This window comes from Rattus norvegicus, chromosome 14 (assembly GCF_036323735.1).
Source record: "Rattus norvegicus strain BN/NHsdMcwi chromosome 14, GRCr8, whole genome shotgun sequence".
Classification (NCBI taxonomy): domain Eukaryota; kingdom Metazoa; phylum Chordata; class Mammalia; order Rodentia; family Muridae; genus Rattus; species Rattus norvegicus.
The window spans coordinates 26,952,921-26,970,045 of record NC_086032.1 but is presented as its reverse complement, the minus strand read 5'-3'; the positions used below and the strand labels follow the sequence as shown (position 1 = coordinate 26,970,045).

At 36.9% G+C, this 17,125-nt stretch overlaps 1 protein-coding gene and 1 long non-coding RNA gene across 27 annotated transcripts in view; one reads left to right on the top strand and one right to left on the bottom strand.

The window, feature by feature from the left end:
• Window positions 1-17,125, top strand: part of Adgrl3 (adhesion G protein-coupled receptor L3) — a 767,242-nt gene that overhangs the window by 488,087 nt on the left and 262,030 nt on the right. The gene's annotated exons all lie outside the window — the stretch shown is intronic.
• Window positions 9,502-16,864, bottom strand: LOC134481835 (uncharacterized). Its single transcript, XR_010057686.1, has 2 exons — window positions 16,507-16,864; window positions 9,502-9,883 (listed from the first exon to the last, which is right to left on the bottom strand). It is a non-coding gene; the product is annotated as an uncharacterized LOC134481835 (long non-coding RNA).

Genomic DNA, 17,125 nt, shown 5'->3' with positions numbered 1-17,125 from the left:
ACTGTATTTATTTTAAGCTACCCAAAAGTAATCCAGAAAAGCCAGAAGGTCAACACATCTTTTTACAGTAGTTCTGTGATATTATTAGTGTAGTATTATATGATAGAACAACAGAGGTATCCTTTTTATAACTTAGAAGGCATAAAGCTGAAAAAATTTTGATCTTTCCTGGATAATACATAAAATTTTAAGGCAGAATGTTCACTTTGTGACAGTACTAATACAGTCTATCTTCAGTCAGGCTAGTACAAAACTGCATCTATGGCTATTGTCAAATGCCAATATCCTTTTATTAAAATGTCTAAGACTTGAGTGTGATTGGTAGGCAGTCAGTTTTTATTGTTTAATAAATATTTCTTTTACTTTTAAGTGTTCTCCTATTCAGCCCTTCAGTCACTCATTGTGTCAAGGGAGGCTGTTTGCCAGACATTGTACGTGGCTATAATAGATAACACTGTTTAATTAAATAAAACCAAAAGTAAGATCCCATCAGACAGAGGACAAAATGGATAGTACAAAACCATGTGGTGTCAGGCTAAAAGAGTTCTCAGGCTCTCAGAAAGACTCCCTTACCTTAGCTGCTCTAGCTAAGAGCACGATTCAGCACAATTTCAGTTGTGGTTACTTTTGCTGTGATAAAAACATCATGACAAAAGGACCTTAGAGAAGAAAAGGATTACTTGGCTTACATTTCTTCATTGTAATCTATCATTGAAGGAACTCAAGACAGGAGGTCAAGCCATGCAGGAACATGGACACAGAAACTGATGCAGATGTCAGGGAAGAGTGCTGTTTGCTGGCCTGCCCCTCATCCTTGCTCAGTCTGCTTTCTAGTAATAGGACCACCAGTCCAGGGGTGGCACCATCCACAATGGGCTGAGCCTTCCAGATAAATCACTAATTAATCCCCTACAGGCTTCCCTAGATCTTATTCAGACAATTTCTCCACTGAAGCTCCCTCCTCTGTATGATTACAGCTTGTGTCATTGATATAAACATAGCCAGTGCATACACGTTTGTTAAAATATAGTGTATAGTTAAGAGCTCAATCTGGGTTTCGAGCCTCTTAGCTTTCTAGAAAACAGAATGAAATTCATCTGAAAAATAACTATAGTATCTTTTCAATATGACTGTAGACAAAGTAAACTAAGCATCTGAGAAATAATCATTAATTTCTTGAACAAAAAACAATTTTATATTCAAAATGTCTCCCTTCACAATCACAATAAAATCCCCTGAAATCTTATACTAATTGCTGAAAAGATTCTTCAGTATTACAATTAAAAACAGAATATAGCCAATGGCATTCACCTGTGCATAAAAAATAAACATCTGTAACAAAATGTATTAATTAAAATAAGTTGCTCCATATTTCTTAATTTTGTCTACTAATTTGGCCTTGGGAGGCTATTAGAAGCAAGGAGAAAAAAATAGAACAGTTCCTCTTATATCCTCCAAGTGGTTAAATTTTTGAATAACACATTAGTGAGTGACAAATATCTCAATTGAAGTTATTATAAAAATGAATTAAATCAGATGATTGCCTAATGCTATCTAAATGTCATCAGATATCCTGGAAAAAAAATGGCTTACTCTTGTGTGAGCACTCTGGAAACAGAGCCAAAAGGAGTTGGTCTTAGTCACTGTTATTTTGCTGTGAAGAGATATAATGGCTAAGGCAACTCTTATGAAAGAAAACATTTAACTAGGCCTTGGCTTACAGTGTCTGAAGGTTCATCACCTGTCATCATAATGAGAGCATGGTGGCTCGAATAACACAATTATCACTAGACATTCATTATGATAGGGAACTGAAAACAGGGAGAGAGAGAGAGAGAGAGAGAGAGAGAGAGAGAGAGAGAGAGAGAGAGAGAGTCCAAGAAAGCTCACTTCCTAATCCTACTCAAAACATTACACCAAGGAACTAGATGTTCAAAACGATGAGCCTCGGTGAACCATTCTCATTGAAACCATTACAATTCAAGGTCAACCTTAATGACAGCTAAATTGCATGAGACCCTGCCTACAAATAGATGATACAAAGATAGATAGGTAGGTAGATGATATAGAGATAGATAGATGATATATATATATATATATATATAGAGAGAGAGAGAGAGATTCAGATAGATAGATAGATAGATGATAGATAGATAGATAGATAGATAGATAGATAGATAGATAGATAGACAGACAGACAGACAGACTCAGTTTCCAAAGAGTACTTAGGGATTGGTCTAAGAGAAGAGGGCTCAAAAGAGCTACAAATTGAACTTCCAATAATCCATGAACTTATGTCTTCCCATTTACCATAATTTTTCTATCCAAGTACCCTGACAAATATCTACATTAAAATTTTTTACTAGCGCTACCATAAAACAGATCTTATTGACTTCTTCACATTGGAGACCAAAGAAAAAATGATCGATTATTATGAAACCTGCACAAGCCACCATATCACTGTATAGCAACACTCAGACAATGTAATAGCAATTGAACATTACACCAAACTTTTGGCTTAACTCCCATGATATATCTTGAAAAAAATATGAATAATAGCTAAACAGGTCAATTGGTTATCCCAAGTATTGAGAAAACTTGGGTTCAGGAATTTAGTTTCCCACTGGTTATTTTCTAATGCAACAGATAACACTATAATGGATAGGACTTCACATCTAAAAGTAATTTAGTTTAAAAATAAAATAAAATTTGGAGAAATGAGTCAGAGCTTACTTAATACCAGGTACTGCTTATCCAGAACAGTGGTTCTAATCCCATAGTGGTTCTAATCCATAGTGGATTTGGAGTTGAAAGACCCTTTCACAAGGATTGCCTAAGACCAACAAAAAAGACAGATACTTACATTACAACTCATTATCATTGAAAAATTATGGTTATAAAGGAGTAACAAGAATAGTTTTATAGTTAGGGGTCACCACAACATGAGGAACTATATTAAGGGGATGCGACATTAGGAAGGTTGAGAATCAGTGCTCTAGAGGATCCTACTACAGTTTTGAGAACCTACTCTATGCTGCTTACAACTACCTGTGACACCAGCCCAAGAGGATCTAATGTCTTCTTCTGGCCTCTGGGCCACTTACAACCACATTCCCACACTCTCACACTCATTTATGTACCCCCATTTTTAATTAAATGAAGCTTAAAATAATATACAGTAGGAAATATTTTAATCAAGCCAACATAGAACTTATTTTAGAAATGATGATTTGTCTCTCACATATGTGGGTTAAAGCAGTCCTCGTCAGAACATCTTCACACTGGTTCCTCATTTGACTGTTTGATAAGTGAACAGTATGATTTAAATGACACTTACTAGTAGGATGATAATTATTTATGCATTGACTTATGTGGTTCCACTCTTCCACAAAGTGGTACAACTGCACTTGCACATGTGTAAATTGGTCTTGATGAACGCATGAAAGTCATAATAAAGAAATATCCTATGGGAAACTTGCCGGGAGAAATGCTTCAAAGGAGACCAGTTTGTCAGCATCTATGCAGAGGAGAGTAGCCCTGCCTAAACACAGGTCTCAGGTTTCATTATAACTTGTGAATATTTCATAAAGCATATTACAATTGCATATGAGAATTATGTTTATTTAAGCTTCCCTTCCTACAGAAATTTGAAGGCACTAACTCTTGTTTGAAATGTTCTAAGTATGCCTAAAAGCACACAAAACTTTCTTTTAATTAGCACACGTAAACTTTATTTAATCAGCACCTCATAAGAAAAATGTCTAATGGTCAACTTTCAAAAATTTCTCAAAGGAATGGAATTTCTTCATTTCTAGCAAAATGTAATTAATTTTTAATTATATTTTACTTTCCCCAAAATACGTTCATATGGTAGATCAAACATTATGTAACTCTAGTACTGAAGGTTCTAGAAGTCACTGACAAAATGTTACATAATAGAACCAGAATGTAAAATACAAAGTACAAGACATAAGTGAGCCATGCCCTTTTCTCAGCACCTGTTATTAAAAATAGAATAAAAGTCTTCCTATTTGAATCCCTTACATATGAGTCATGCTAAAGAGGTGAGCTTTCTACCTAAGTGAGCGCTTTTAATCATTTATGGCTTTTAATTCCTTTCATAGAGATGTTGCTCTAACTTTTATACCCTACTTTTTAAACAACCAAGTTAAGTTTAACTTTTCTTGGTAGTCCAGTGTTTCATATAGTTGATGTTTAAATGCTTAGTTTCAAAAAATTCGATTACTTTTACTGCAACATTGCTGAAAATGAATTCTCCCTGATTTAAGTGATACCATCAATAAAAAGCAAAGTCCTGGATTTACCTTTGGATGCTATATAGCTCCTATTGTTGTTGTCTGTGTATTTACTTGTGTTATTACAGATCTTTTTTTCATCAATTTACTTATTTTTTTCAATTTTCATCCTGATTGCAGCTCCCCTCCTCCCGATTTCTCCTTGCACAGCACCCCCACCCAATCCCCTGTGTATCACTGCACCTAGGACATCACATTTCTTCAGGACTAGGCATATCCTCTCCCACTGAGATCAGACAAGGTAGCCCAGTTAGGAAAAGAAGAGACCCCTTTTCTTACGCTAAATCAATACATTTGTGTTCTTACTTAAAATAAGCTAAAATTGAAAATGAAAAGAACCATGCTGATAATGGGATACATAAAACAGAACTAGAATTTATTCTCTTGAGTTACCAGATAATCAGGTAATTATCAAATACATGAGAAGGAAGTACTAAGGATCAAGGTAGATTATATCACATGGAAAACTCACTCTCCAATTCACTTTCCTGCTTTAGTTTTAAAACATCAATCGATTAAATCAGGGAGCACTTGGCTATAATTATCCCCTTAGCACAGGTTTGATTCTGCAAACCCATCTTCCAGAGCATGACTTGTTGAGAACGTTTGTTGAAGGTGTCGCTGAGTGGGCCTTCCCTTTAAGCATTTGGAGACTGGAAATTCGGTGTGTAGCCATCTATACTACCTGTCCAATTCTGCATAATGACTGCTAATTGCCTCCGGTGTAGCAAATTTTTCTTGTATCCTCATCTCTATTCTCTATGGGATTGCCAGATGGATACTCGACACTTCCAAAAGAATAATTTAAACCTTGTAGTTGACTTTCTTACTGCGCTGTTGCTTTTTGCAGTAAGATTTGTCAAAACTACCATAAGAAATAGAACCTTATCCTACATTCTGACCCATCAATGACATGTCATAATCTTAGCTTAACTCTTTACAGTGAATGAAGTCTACATGCACTTCCAAACATAGGAATAGTAAGGTTAAGTAAAAATTAAATTTCAAATCTCTAAAAGGTCTGTAGAAGTCAAAGTGACTTAGTGTTCAGTACAATAAATTATGGAAAAAATACTTTTTATGCAAAGAATTTGATGGGCCATCTCCTTAAGGTTGGGACCAAAGATGCACAGACATGGCCATGCCTGGTAATTATGTGTTACCCTTGAGGGAGCCAGGTGGTTATTGTTACTGAGAGAGTCTTAAGCATCCCACAGAATTTAGTTGACAGTGCTCAGATGTATTTTGTTCTTTCTTCCAATTGCAAATCTGTTTACCAGTCAGGGAGTTAAAAAAAAATCATCGCTCCTCAGATATTAGCCGGGAGGTCACAATGCCCTCACAAGGGGAGGGCAGAGTAGATGAGTTATTACAGTTCATTGTCCTTCATAGTCCCTCCTCCTTAGGAGTTTACCTTTGTGGTGTCCTTTACTAATGTATTCAAAAGACAGAGGGAAATTTTGCTTGTAATACTTTCTGAAAAGACCAAATTGGTTGGTTTTTAAGCCAATTAATCTAAGAAGAGAACACCTGTCTCTCCTTAACTAATGAGCCTAGTGTTTTCCCATGAATACATTTTTGAAAATACTGCTGATCAGTGGAGCCATAATTCATTTCTAGTCATCTATTTCTTCCAATTTGAAACAAATAAAAGCTTCCTGTTCGCGAGGCTCCTGGGAAGAAAAGACAAGCTGATTGTTCACTTGCCTGTGGAGATATTCTCCATGAAGAGGAGCTCAAATGTACTTGGCAATGATTGACTTGTTTAAAGAATAGGGTAGCAGTGTTAGAAGAGGCACTTGTTCATTTTTAAATCGTGGAACCTAAATGAGGTATACTGTTAAAAGGCTCCTTCAGTCTTCTGTCCTGTTTGCTTGTGAACTAATGACCATTCTGCGCATAGATATTAACTATAAGTCATTCTGAAGATACTCACTGCTGTGGCTTCCATATGAATAGCACCTTCTCTCTCAACCGCCTTTCACGCTAAAGCAGCTCAGGAAATTCCTATGCAATAAATTCATTTTACATGAATAGTTTTATCTCAGCCTACAGATGAGAAATTGGGAGAAACGATTCAAAGGATCTCTCCGTACATCAAATAGAAAAATAATAGCTATTTTCTTTTTAAAAATGAAATAAAATAAGTTTTGTGCCCAAAAGGTTTATAAAGAACACATCAAGAACGGCCATAGACAAAGTGCTAGTTAGAATTCCCGTGTCTCATTACTTTTGGTTCAGACATGACCTTGAGCAAATCGTTTGAAATCATCTCCATTTAACTGGATATGTTATGCAAATTTCAAAATGAAATATATATATACATGAACCAAGTCACTTTTCTAGCTTATAAATTGCCATCTGCAAATTAATAATTTTCAGCTATTCACCAAGGATTCCCCTTGTTTGGTAGAAGTAAGCCTGCTTCCTGGAGAGAACCAGCAGAACTGCTACTCTTTATCAAAGATCTTTTATTAATTGTTATCATTACTATTATTAGTATTATTGTTATTATTATTATTAATTCTGCTCTTCCAAACAGGTTACAATGTAACTATGTAGAAAACAAAATATATAATTTGATGCTATTTATTAATAAGTCATATTTATATATTTATGCTTATCTTTTATCATGTGGGAGAGTGGGGACAGTTGTCATTAGATCATATGGTTTGGTGGTAATTCTAAGTTCCCTATAGATTTCTCAATTTCCGCACTTAAAGCTGTCTCTTTTCTCAGACAGGCTATGCACTTATTTCTCAACTACAGAAACCCGATGCACTTCTGCAAATAATTTCGTAGAAGCGCCTGATCTTACAGGACCAATTCAAGTCAAGTTAAATGAGCCTTTTCCTCTTTCAGTTTTTTGAGAGTTTGTGCCTTTTCAGATTTTCAACAAGGCAAATTTATAATATATGAGAATTAGAATGGGGAACAGGGTTACCTGCCTGCAGTCTGAGAGACTGAAGAAGTTGTATCAGAAGGGTCAACTGAGTCTGACATAGATACCCAAGATTCTGAGTCAGAAGTGTTCCTTGAGTCAAGGAGATCAGCAGTGTCCTTAGCAACATTGTGAAAGTTGATCTCTAAATAATTTTTTTAAGTATTTTGGAATAAAACTTTGGTTAGAGCTTTGATGTCTAAGATGGTTGGATACCTAGCCTTCCTTGTGCATAACAAGTTTCATTTCTAAACATCAACTGTTCAACTTTGGACAAGTAAGGAATTTAATTACCCCACCCAAGAGTGTTCTAAATTTAAATTCTTCCTATTAATTTTGGAAACATATTTCTTCTGAAATTATCACAGGGCTGAGGAAAAGACAGGGAACACTCAAACAAGATTTGTACTGCAATATGGTTTCCCATTGGCAGTGGAGAAGCCACGTTAAAAACTATTTGATTGATTTTATACCATAGATTGCCTGAGTAGAGAAAGGTGAGTTTTTAACATCTTTAACACAGATCTTAGTGTACAGTTAAACATTTAACAAATACCTACTCTGTAGTGTTCCTCGATTTGATACTTTCAACTTTTATAGAAATAAAATTGATTAAAGAAGAAAAGTCTATCTACATTGTCCATTCAAAACTGACTCTGCTCAGGGGAAAGTCCCAGCAACATGAATTCTTTTTGTATTCAATTTACTGTTATGTAAATAAATTCTCACTTAAGTACTAGGTTAATTTTTTTCTTTTGCATTACAGTTCTATATCGGGAGCCAGGGTGTTATTAATGTTAATAATTAAACTATCATTCTTATTATCTGTTTGGTTTTAATCTCCCTCCTGAATTTCCTTTGTAGCTTTGGGGAATTATAACCTCTTACCCCATCTGTTAATGTGGAAAGGCAGACTTGTAGTATATTCTGCAAGCAAATTAGATGGATAAGTATGATTTAAGTTAAGCTTTTTCCCTGTTCATTATTTTGACTTTATTTAGTCCACCTTTGACCACAATGAACAAAACATGTAACATACATTTTCTGAAATGAATTTTACTAACCCAAATCCCAGGAAAGCACAGTGGGCAGGAGCATGAAGCAGCCTTTTCCAGTAATGCCCTGCTCCCACACACACAGTCAGGAAGCCTACCCAGGGAGAGATGAATGATTGCACTTATATCAATCACTCCCTTTTTATTCAGGTTGGGATTCTTGCCGAGAGAATTGGGCTACCTACATTGAATATGGGTCTTCTCTCCTCAGTTAACTCAATACAGACACCCCTCAGAGATGTACTCAGAGGTTTATCTCATAGGTGGTTATTGACACTGTCAAGGTAACATTCAATATCCACTATAACAGAGTGACATTTGAACTTGAGAAAACAAGAAAAGCTCACTAAAATGCTTAATGATTACTCTAATGGCTTTGTGTTTGGGGGGGGGCATTTTTGTAACTACCATCATTTTGCCCAGTTTCTGGAGAGAAAGCACAGTGGCTTTTAGATAACGATACCATAAGAAAAGTTCCCCCACCACAAATGAGAAAAAAATCAATTGCTCTCTGGAGAATTTAACCCGTGATGAAAAAAGTTATGCCAAAGCATTAGATGTCTGAGACTGAGATGTAAACTCTTCAAGTTGTCGTGGCAAAGAGCCTGCCAAGTTTTGGGACATTGTAGAACCTTTAGAGCTAGAGGAAGTGGGTTCTTTTAAAAGAGCATCAGAGGGGCTGGGGATTTAGCTCAGTGGTAGAGCGCTTACCTAGGAAGCGCAAGGTCCTGGGTTCGGTCCCCAGCTCCGAAAAAAAAGAACCAAAAAAAAAAAAAAAAAGAGCATCAGGCTCTAGTTGTTCTGCACTTTTTTGCTTCCTAAGTGTGGACACATTGTACTTGTCCACACAGATAGTCTGTACCTTCTAAAGCTGTAAGTCAGAGTAAACGCTCCTTCCCCACGTTAACCTGCCAAAGTAAATTCTCCTGCAACTTTTCTGGAAAGGAACGATACTTAATTAGACTTAATTTTTTCCTTAATTTTATAGTACTTTTATAAATTGCTGTATCCAGAAAGATTTATGATGCCGGTCTATAGAACCGTCACTGTTTTAGATGCAATTATAGGCCGTAAACTACAAGACCATGGGCCTTGATACAAAGCATAGACATTGGTAATGTGACCAGATATTTAAGCAGGACATCCATGACAGACAAAGCTAAAAATCCTACCCAAGTCTAGTTTGGCGAGCCAATGGCTTTATTGAAATGACCTAAGGGAAGCCAAGAAAAAGATCCCCAAACAGCTGCACCACTGCGATTTGAACACCATCATGGATGACGACCTCATGATCCTGAATCATGATGTTCTGTGTCCAGCTCATATTTTACCTTCTAGATGGATCAGAATTCTCACTACATACTGAAGCTACAGACAGTTTTGGCAATGGGGATGTGCAGTAGGTGAAGTCCTATAGAGGGCCTGATAACTTCTGTTCTTCTCTGAAGCATTCACAACCTCATTTTTATCACCATTGACGTATACTTCATTCTTCTACGTATTTCCTGGTCATAACTAGGGAGTTAAAAGTTGTCTTTATGCTATAAGAGTGATGATACGGTCATGCAAACCTGTAGAAAGAAAGCAGTGACATAATAAGTTTCTGAAAATGATCTGTGTGTGTGTGTAATCCTGTCAGTATAACAAGACAAAGGTACGTGCATTAGTCATTTATTTGCTATGACAGATGCTTGAGAGAAACTGTTTCGAGGGAGGAATGATATATTTTTGTATTTAAGAGTTTTCCATCCATGTCCAGGGGCTCCATTATTTGGTGTCTGAAAAGCCACAAAACATCATAGCAGGAAGAGTATAAAGATGAGGCTGTTCACCTCATGTTACTCAGGAAGAGTAGGGATGAAGGGGCCAAGACAAAGCTTTTGCCCACAAGGACAGTGATTTGCACTCCACAGCTAGATGCCATGTCCTTCAGTGTATAGAACCTTACAAAATAGAACCGTATGATGGACCGGACTTAAACATATGAGATTATGGAGCAAACTTTATGTGCAAACCATAGCATTTCTAAAAATGATTTAACTTTAAAATCATGTTTTATGAAAGAAAGGTCAATGGGTTTTATTTCTTTGGTCAATTCAGATTGCTTGTTTTGTGTCCTAACTTCTTAGCCCCTCCAATTTCAGTATCAATCTCCATCTTCATATTGTTTTTACATACAGTGTGCTGCCTTATACCATTAACTGTGCAAGTGGATCAGAGTGAAAAGATCATTGATTTGGTCTTCATTTTCTTCCTCCAAAATGTATAGTGACATCATTCAAAAGATTAGTATACAATATTGCCTTTGTACTTTACACCTATGGATAAAACCCCATGCTATTCTGTACAGATCTCTACTTGTGAATATATTTATATTTAGAAGTCATTAGTCATGGGTACTTGATAAAACAATCTTACAAAATATATGGGTAAGATAAAGGCCATATGGGTAATGGCCTTTTGTGTTTAATTTTCATAATATATATTTTACGTGAACATGCCTGAGGATGAATCAACAGCATTTAGCACATTGAGACTCTTTAATTATATTAGCATATGTTAAAAAATAATAAGAAAATGATTTATACACATTGTAACACTGGATAACTTTTTAAAAAAAATAGTATCTATTATTGTTTATTTAATTGATCCAACCACAAAGCTGAATACCTTTTAATTACAAGTTTAATTTATGGTCAGCCTTTGTAAAAATAGATTTTGTCATTCACCTGAAGACATTTAAAGAGTTGTATATTAAAACAAATGCAGAAATAAAAGAATTTCTACATTGAAACTATACTTTCCCATGACATGTAGAACTTGAGCATAGTTTTCCAAGTCCAAATAGCTTAAACTCAAAAAGCAACATGTAGAAATACTACTGCGCTTCCTGAAGATATTGTGGCTCTCCAGACAGGATCCAATAATAGGTCAATTTGTACCTACTATAAGCTGCCTGTGGTGTGGTAGGATTTGGTAAGGGATTTGCTGATGCCTAATGTACCTGTAATGCATTGTCCCGACAAAACACTGCTCCACATGTTTTTAGTTTTAATGTACCAAATCTCTAGAAATCAATGTACTTCTCAAGGGTTTAGAAACTTCACATTCTCTGAATTTCAGTTGGACTTCATCTTGTTCAGGAAGCAAGACAGCAGTTAGGAAGAGCAAGGTGACAGGAGCAGGACGTAGACTGGTTATGTGTTGTCCAGAGATAGAAGCAGAAAGAGAGAGACCAGGACTTGGGATGGACTAGGAACCCCAGAGCCCATAACCAGGTGATGTGTACTTAGGTCAGCCAGCCACCATCTCCTAAAGGTTCCATAAAGTCCCCCAACAGCACCATCAGCCAGGGACCAAGTGAATAAACACGTAAAACTATGGCAGAGATTTTTTTCATTTAAATGACCACAAGCAGTAATTAATGACTTTAAAGGGTTTGAGTCTAGTGCTTCCTCAAGTATTTTCATTAAAAAACAGTTTAATGTGTTACATTAGTTGAGCATATATATATAGATATAGATATATAACTGAATACTTATATTTATAGTGTGCTAGTAGACTTTTCTGTGGTCAAAAGGAAGAACTGAAATAATGTCTTCCCTTTCAACCTGCATCCTAATTAAAGGGAGAACAATAGGCTGCCTTCCCAGACACATACGCGCATGTTTGCACACAAACTGTGAGTCACATTGCTTTTGCTTGGCTGTGAGAAAAGTCCAAGTCAAATTAGCTAGAACTAAGTTGAGGAAATTAATCACTGAGATACACTGAGCTCCAAAGAGCAGAGCGGGCTTCTCAATTAAAATATTTATATTACGCTATTAAAGCTCTCTCTGTCTAGACGTAAATTCTGCTTTTTTTTAAAATTGGCTGTTCTATAAGACCAAAATTCTGTATATCATGTCCAAATTTTTACTGTGAACGTACTACATAAAGCAATGTTCCTGTTCCCCCACGAGCCATGCCAGACTCCAGGAAGAGTCTGGCCATGCCTCTAATCTGTGCTATGAGGCGGTAAGGAAGGAGGAGGCCGGGAAGGAAACCCGGGTCTCCTGCATGCAAGACTGGTGTTTTCAAATGAACCATACAGCCTCGTCCCCTTTTAAACTATTAGGTAATTCATTCGTGTGTTAGGGTTTGAATTTAGAATGTCAGACACCGTATGCCAGCTCGTACCATGAAGCTGCAAAGTCTGCACTCTTCTAATTGATACTTAAAAAGAACAAGATTAACAATGAAAACAAAGTTTATAACTACGCATTTTACAAATGTGTCCAGGGAGATAATTTCATTTCTTTTTTGGTCTTTTCCTCAAATATGATTCCTAAAATCATGTTTTGAGGGCTAGAGAGATGGCTCAGTGGTTAAGAGCACTGACTGCTCTTCCAGAGGTCTTGAGTTCAATTCCCAGCAACCACATGGTGGCGGAAAACCATCTGTAATGGGATCTGATGCCCTCTTCTGGTTTTTCTGAAGACAGCTACAGTGTGCGTGCGTGCGTGCGTGCGTGCGTGCGTGCGTGCGTGCGTGCGTGCGTGAGTGTGTGTGGTGTGTATAACCTTTAAAAAATCATTTTTGAATAGGAATAATCATTTTAATTCCCACTAGAAGCAGTAGGTGTAGCTCGCTTGTTGTTTGAAATAGAAGAATAAGACTATAATATAATGCATTTTCTCTTTTACATTACCATTTCTATTCACTATTATTAATGAAAACTTTTAAAGATTCTTTTAAAGAAAACCAACAGAAATTCTATGCAGCCCTTGACAAAGCGTGCGTTTGATTGGATGAATTGTTTGTCTAATTATAGAACAAGGTATTTGAAGTTGATTATATTTTATTGATTTTTTTTCTGTGTATGTGTTTTAAACTGCAAACAGAAGGTAAAACCATCTTTCTTGTTAATATTGAGATTTTAACCTATCAATTCCGCATTGTCTTCTCTAGATTTTCACCTACCCTCATTCCAATATAATCTATTTTAATGAATACCATATGGTGTGTGCTAGTTAGTTATTTCTTTTATGTGTAGATTTTCCAATCTTTTTAAGTTTGTGTGTGTGTGTGTGTGTGTGTGTGTGTGTGTGTGTGTGTGTGTGTGATTTTATGTGGCGTGCTGGAGCCCACAGGATACCAGGAAAGAACTTCAGATGCTGTGGAGCCAGGAGACAGTGCTGAATTTGGTGATGTTGGTCTTAGGAACTGAACAGAGACCCCTTTAACTACAGCAAGCCCTTTCAACTACTAAGCTGTCAATCACTGTATTTTTAAAACATTAACTCTTGCTTTTATTGAATGAAGGGAGGCCTCTTTGTGTCTTCTTTTGCTGTAGTATCACACACATTCTTGAACTCTCTTAATCTTAATAACAAGTACTTTGAAATGTAGTGTTAGTTTTTCATATAGAAAAAGAACCAGGGGCCAAGAGTATACGTCAGTTGTAGGGTGTCTGCCTGGAATGTAGAAAGTTATGGGTTTGGTTCCTAACATGGTAGGGAACAGAGGGATAAAGAAACAGAAAAAAAGTTCATAAAAATGATTGTAAACATAATAAAATCCAGTGATACATTTAATCACGTTTTCAATTACAGTAATAAAATTGGATAACCATTCAGAAACACACAAACAACACCCGCCTTTGAACAAAGGAAACCTCATGGATGATTGCACGTAAAATAATGAAATCCTGGCAGCTTTCACTGTCATTCTTCAGTGGTAGCATCTGTTCTGTTAAACCTAGCCAGACACTTGTCATTTGGGGGGAAAGAGGGCACCTCTCTGGGCATATGACTAGAAGGAGAAAGGATAACACTGCTAATATCAAGATCTTGTACTTTAGGGCTGGAGAGATGGCTCAGCCCTTAAAGGCGAGGCTCACAACCAAAGATAGAAGATCTTGTCCCTCCAACGTGCTAATGTGCTAATGAACCTGCCTATTCTTTGTGTGTATACTTAAGTGCCAAGGTTTCCTAATTCCGCTGCTTGAGACTGCCAAAATTGAGATAGAAGAAATGTGTCAGACGTGAACAGCCCACACAGGGTCCACATTTTTCATCTTAGAGCTTTTTTTCTCTCTCCTTCATTCAGAAGGGAGTTGTCAAAATTTCACTACAGGCCATCTCATTCATTCTATGCAATATTTTTAAATGTCTTAAAAGGAATAAGATCATAAAATTTACTGTTATTATCCTGGGAAAATACCTGCAGTCTTTTATTCCTCTCTATATTCGTGTAGTGTTACGCTTGAGTCATTCTGATCATGCTTCTGTAAGTTTCCAAATACAGTGAGTTGTCATAGAGTTTCTGAGTTAAAGTCTCTACCGACACGTATTGATCTCAGTCGAGTAACATGCTGTCAGGTTCCGAAGTCTGTCACCCTGACTGATCCACAGATCCAATGGATTGGTGAAAAGGAAAGACGGTTCTGACCTGACTGCAGGACAAGTAAGCATGTCCTTGTGTCTCCTTTTTTAAATTCAATGTATGAGCATGCGTACTCTGGGCAAAATAAACAAACCAAAACTCTCATTTTTTTTTTCTTTTCTTGATGTGTAACTGTTTAGAGCATTTGACCCATGACAAAATATATCTTAAGAGTCCATTCTTTTATGAACTTAGTTGTTATGAATTGAGTTAATACGATCGCAGCTTCCAAAGTTACTCGATTCCTCCTGAGTTTCTTCTCCAAGATCGGCAGGTTCGGGAGTTGGTATGGAGTATGGTTTGATGGTCACTACAAGAAGGTAATTCTGAGTTGATCTCTGTACACTGTTCATCCATGGTAGCATCTGTTCGATTAAACCTAGCCAGCCGCTTGTCATTTGGGGTAGGTGGAGGGCACTTCTCTGAGCATGGGAACAAGGGAAAGGGTAACATTGTGTTACTGTCTACTTACAAACCTCGTTTCAGGTGCTTTTATTCGAATATTCAACTGATGACTTGCGATATGTTTTAATCAGAAAGATTGAAAATACAACTGGAAGTCCTGTTTTTGCTGTGTGCTAGGACAGCCTTTAGAGCAGAGCAGTGGACTGGCTTCACCATCCAGGGAGGTCGCTCTCTGCTGGGACTCTGGACTGTGCTCCTCTCTGTGCTTATTAGCATCTGTGAGTTGGAAAGCAAGTAGTTTTCTTTGGAGAAATACTAATATCACTTTCGCCATCACAACCCTTTCCCCTACACACACGTGTGTTTGTGTGTGTGTGTGTGTGTGTGTGTGTGTGTGTGTGTGTGTCACTATGTTCAGTTCCATTAGAAAGAGAAGAATAACAAGTATACAGTGCCGATTTATGACAGGTTTTCAGTTTCTTTCAATGACAAAATTTCAACCTACTTAACACTTGTAGCCTTTTAGCAGAAAAAAACAAAGATCTTCATTTATGAAACTGCTCTGAGGTACACTTGGTAAAGACATTTTTTTTCCAGAGCTCCCTGAACAACCTTTGCTAGACAATGCACAGACACAGCATATGGACATATATGTATATGTGTTGATTTTTTGCAGTGTCTAAAATATTCCAGTGAGAACGAAGGTCAGAGAGAATAAATATGAATTCTAGCATGCTTTCCAGCCTTATTTAGGAACTGCCATCTCTAATATAACTATGTATTGTCTTTGTTAGTACTGGCTTTTAACTCTTTCTGTGAAAGTGGGTCAAAAGAAGCAAAAGAATGACTTAAGTTTATGCTTTCCGAAATTGCACCAAAGAGACAACAGTGTTCACTTAAGAAACTTTAAAATAGGTTTAGGGATTTACTTCAGTGGTAGAGCGCTTATCTAGCAACCTCAAAGTCCTTGGCTACAGGGGAATAAAAGCAATCTTAAAGTAATTGGTAATAATTTGTTGCTAAGAGGCATGCGTATATTTATATGTAAATAGAAGGAAATGTACTCACATATGTGCTATTACCATAGCTCATTTAACAAAGGTTTTCCGAAAAACACATTAACAAGACTGTGAATGGTATAAAAATTTTCATAACAGAATGGAAATATAAAATGTCACTTTTTATGTGTCCCTTAAATTTAATGGCTAAGCTGTATATTGCCACTCTGATCAGAATTAAGTACTGATAGGTGACGTATAAGTAAAAACGTGAATGGAAGAAACTCATGCATTAAGACCTCTATGTTGTTTACTTGTCAGAAAGCGTGTAGCACGGAATGTTCTTCACTCATTCCTTCTCTTACCGGGAACGGTACCCCTGGGAAGGGCATCGGCGCTGGTGTACTTGCCTAACAATCCATCCTGGATTTATCCCTAGCAAGGAAGTTGAATTAATTAAGTAAGTAAATAAATCAAATGAGGGTCCAGGAAGATCGCTCTGCAAGTGAAAGTGCCGGCTGCCAAGCCTGATGACCTGAAACCGATCCCCCGGAAGCGGAAGCAGGAAACTCATTCCCATAATCCAGCCTCTGATCTCCAAATGTTCACCATAGTATACATGCACTAACATACACATATAAAAATTTCAAAAATAGGTAAAAAAAAAAAACCTCATGGTGAAATGGGTTAAATTTCTAAATATTGCAGGAAAATTAGAAGCATGTATATGACAAACAGACTCTGACCCAGAGAACCAGTCAGAGCGCGGTCCTCACAGTTCATCTACCGAACTTTCCCAAGTCCTACCTGGGTGTTCATTTATCACTATAAGGTTCATCATTTTGTACACAAAAGTAACTGTGAGCACTTACTGACCGCTTACGTGTCACCTACATGTATTTTCGGTGTATACACTATTCCAGAAGAATCCATTTTTCAGATAAACCCCATAATTTTATACATCCTGGATTTCAAGAGTTGAGA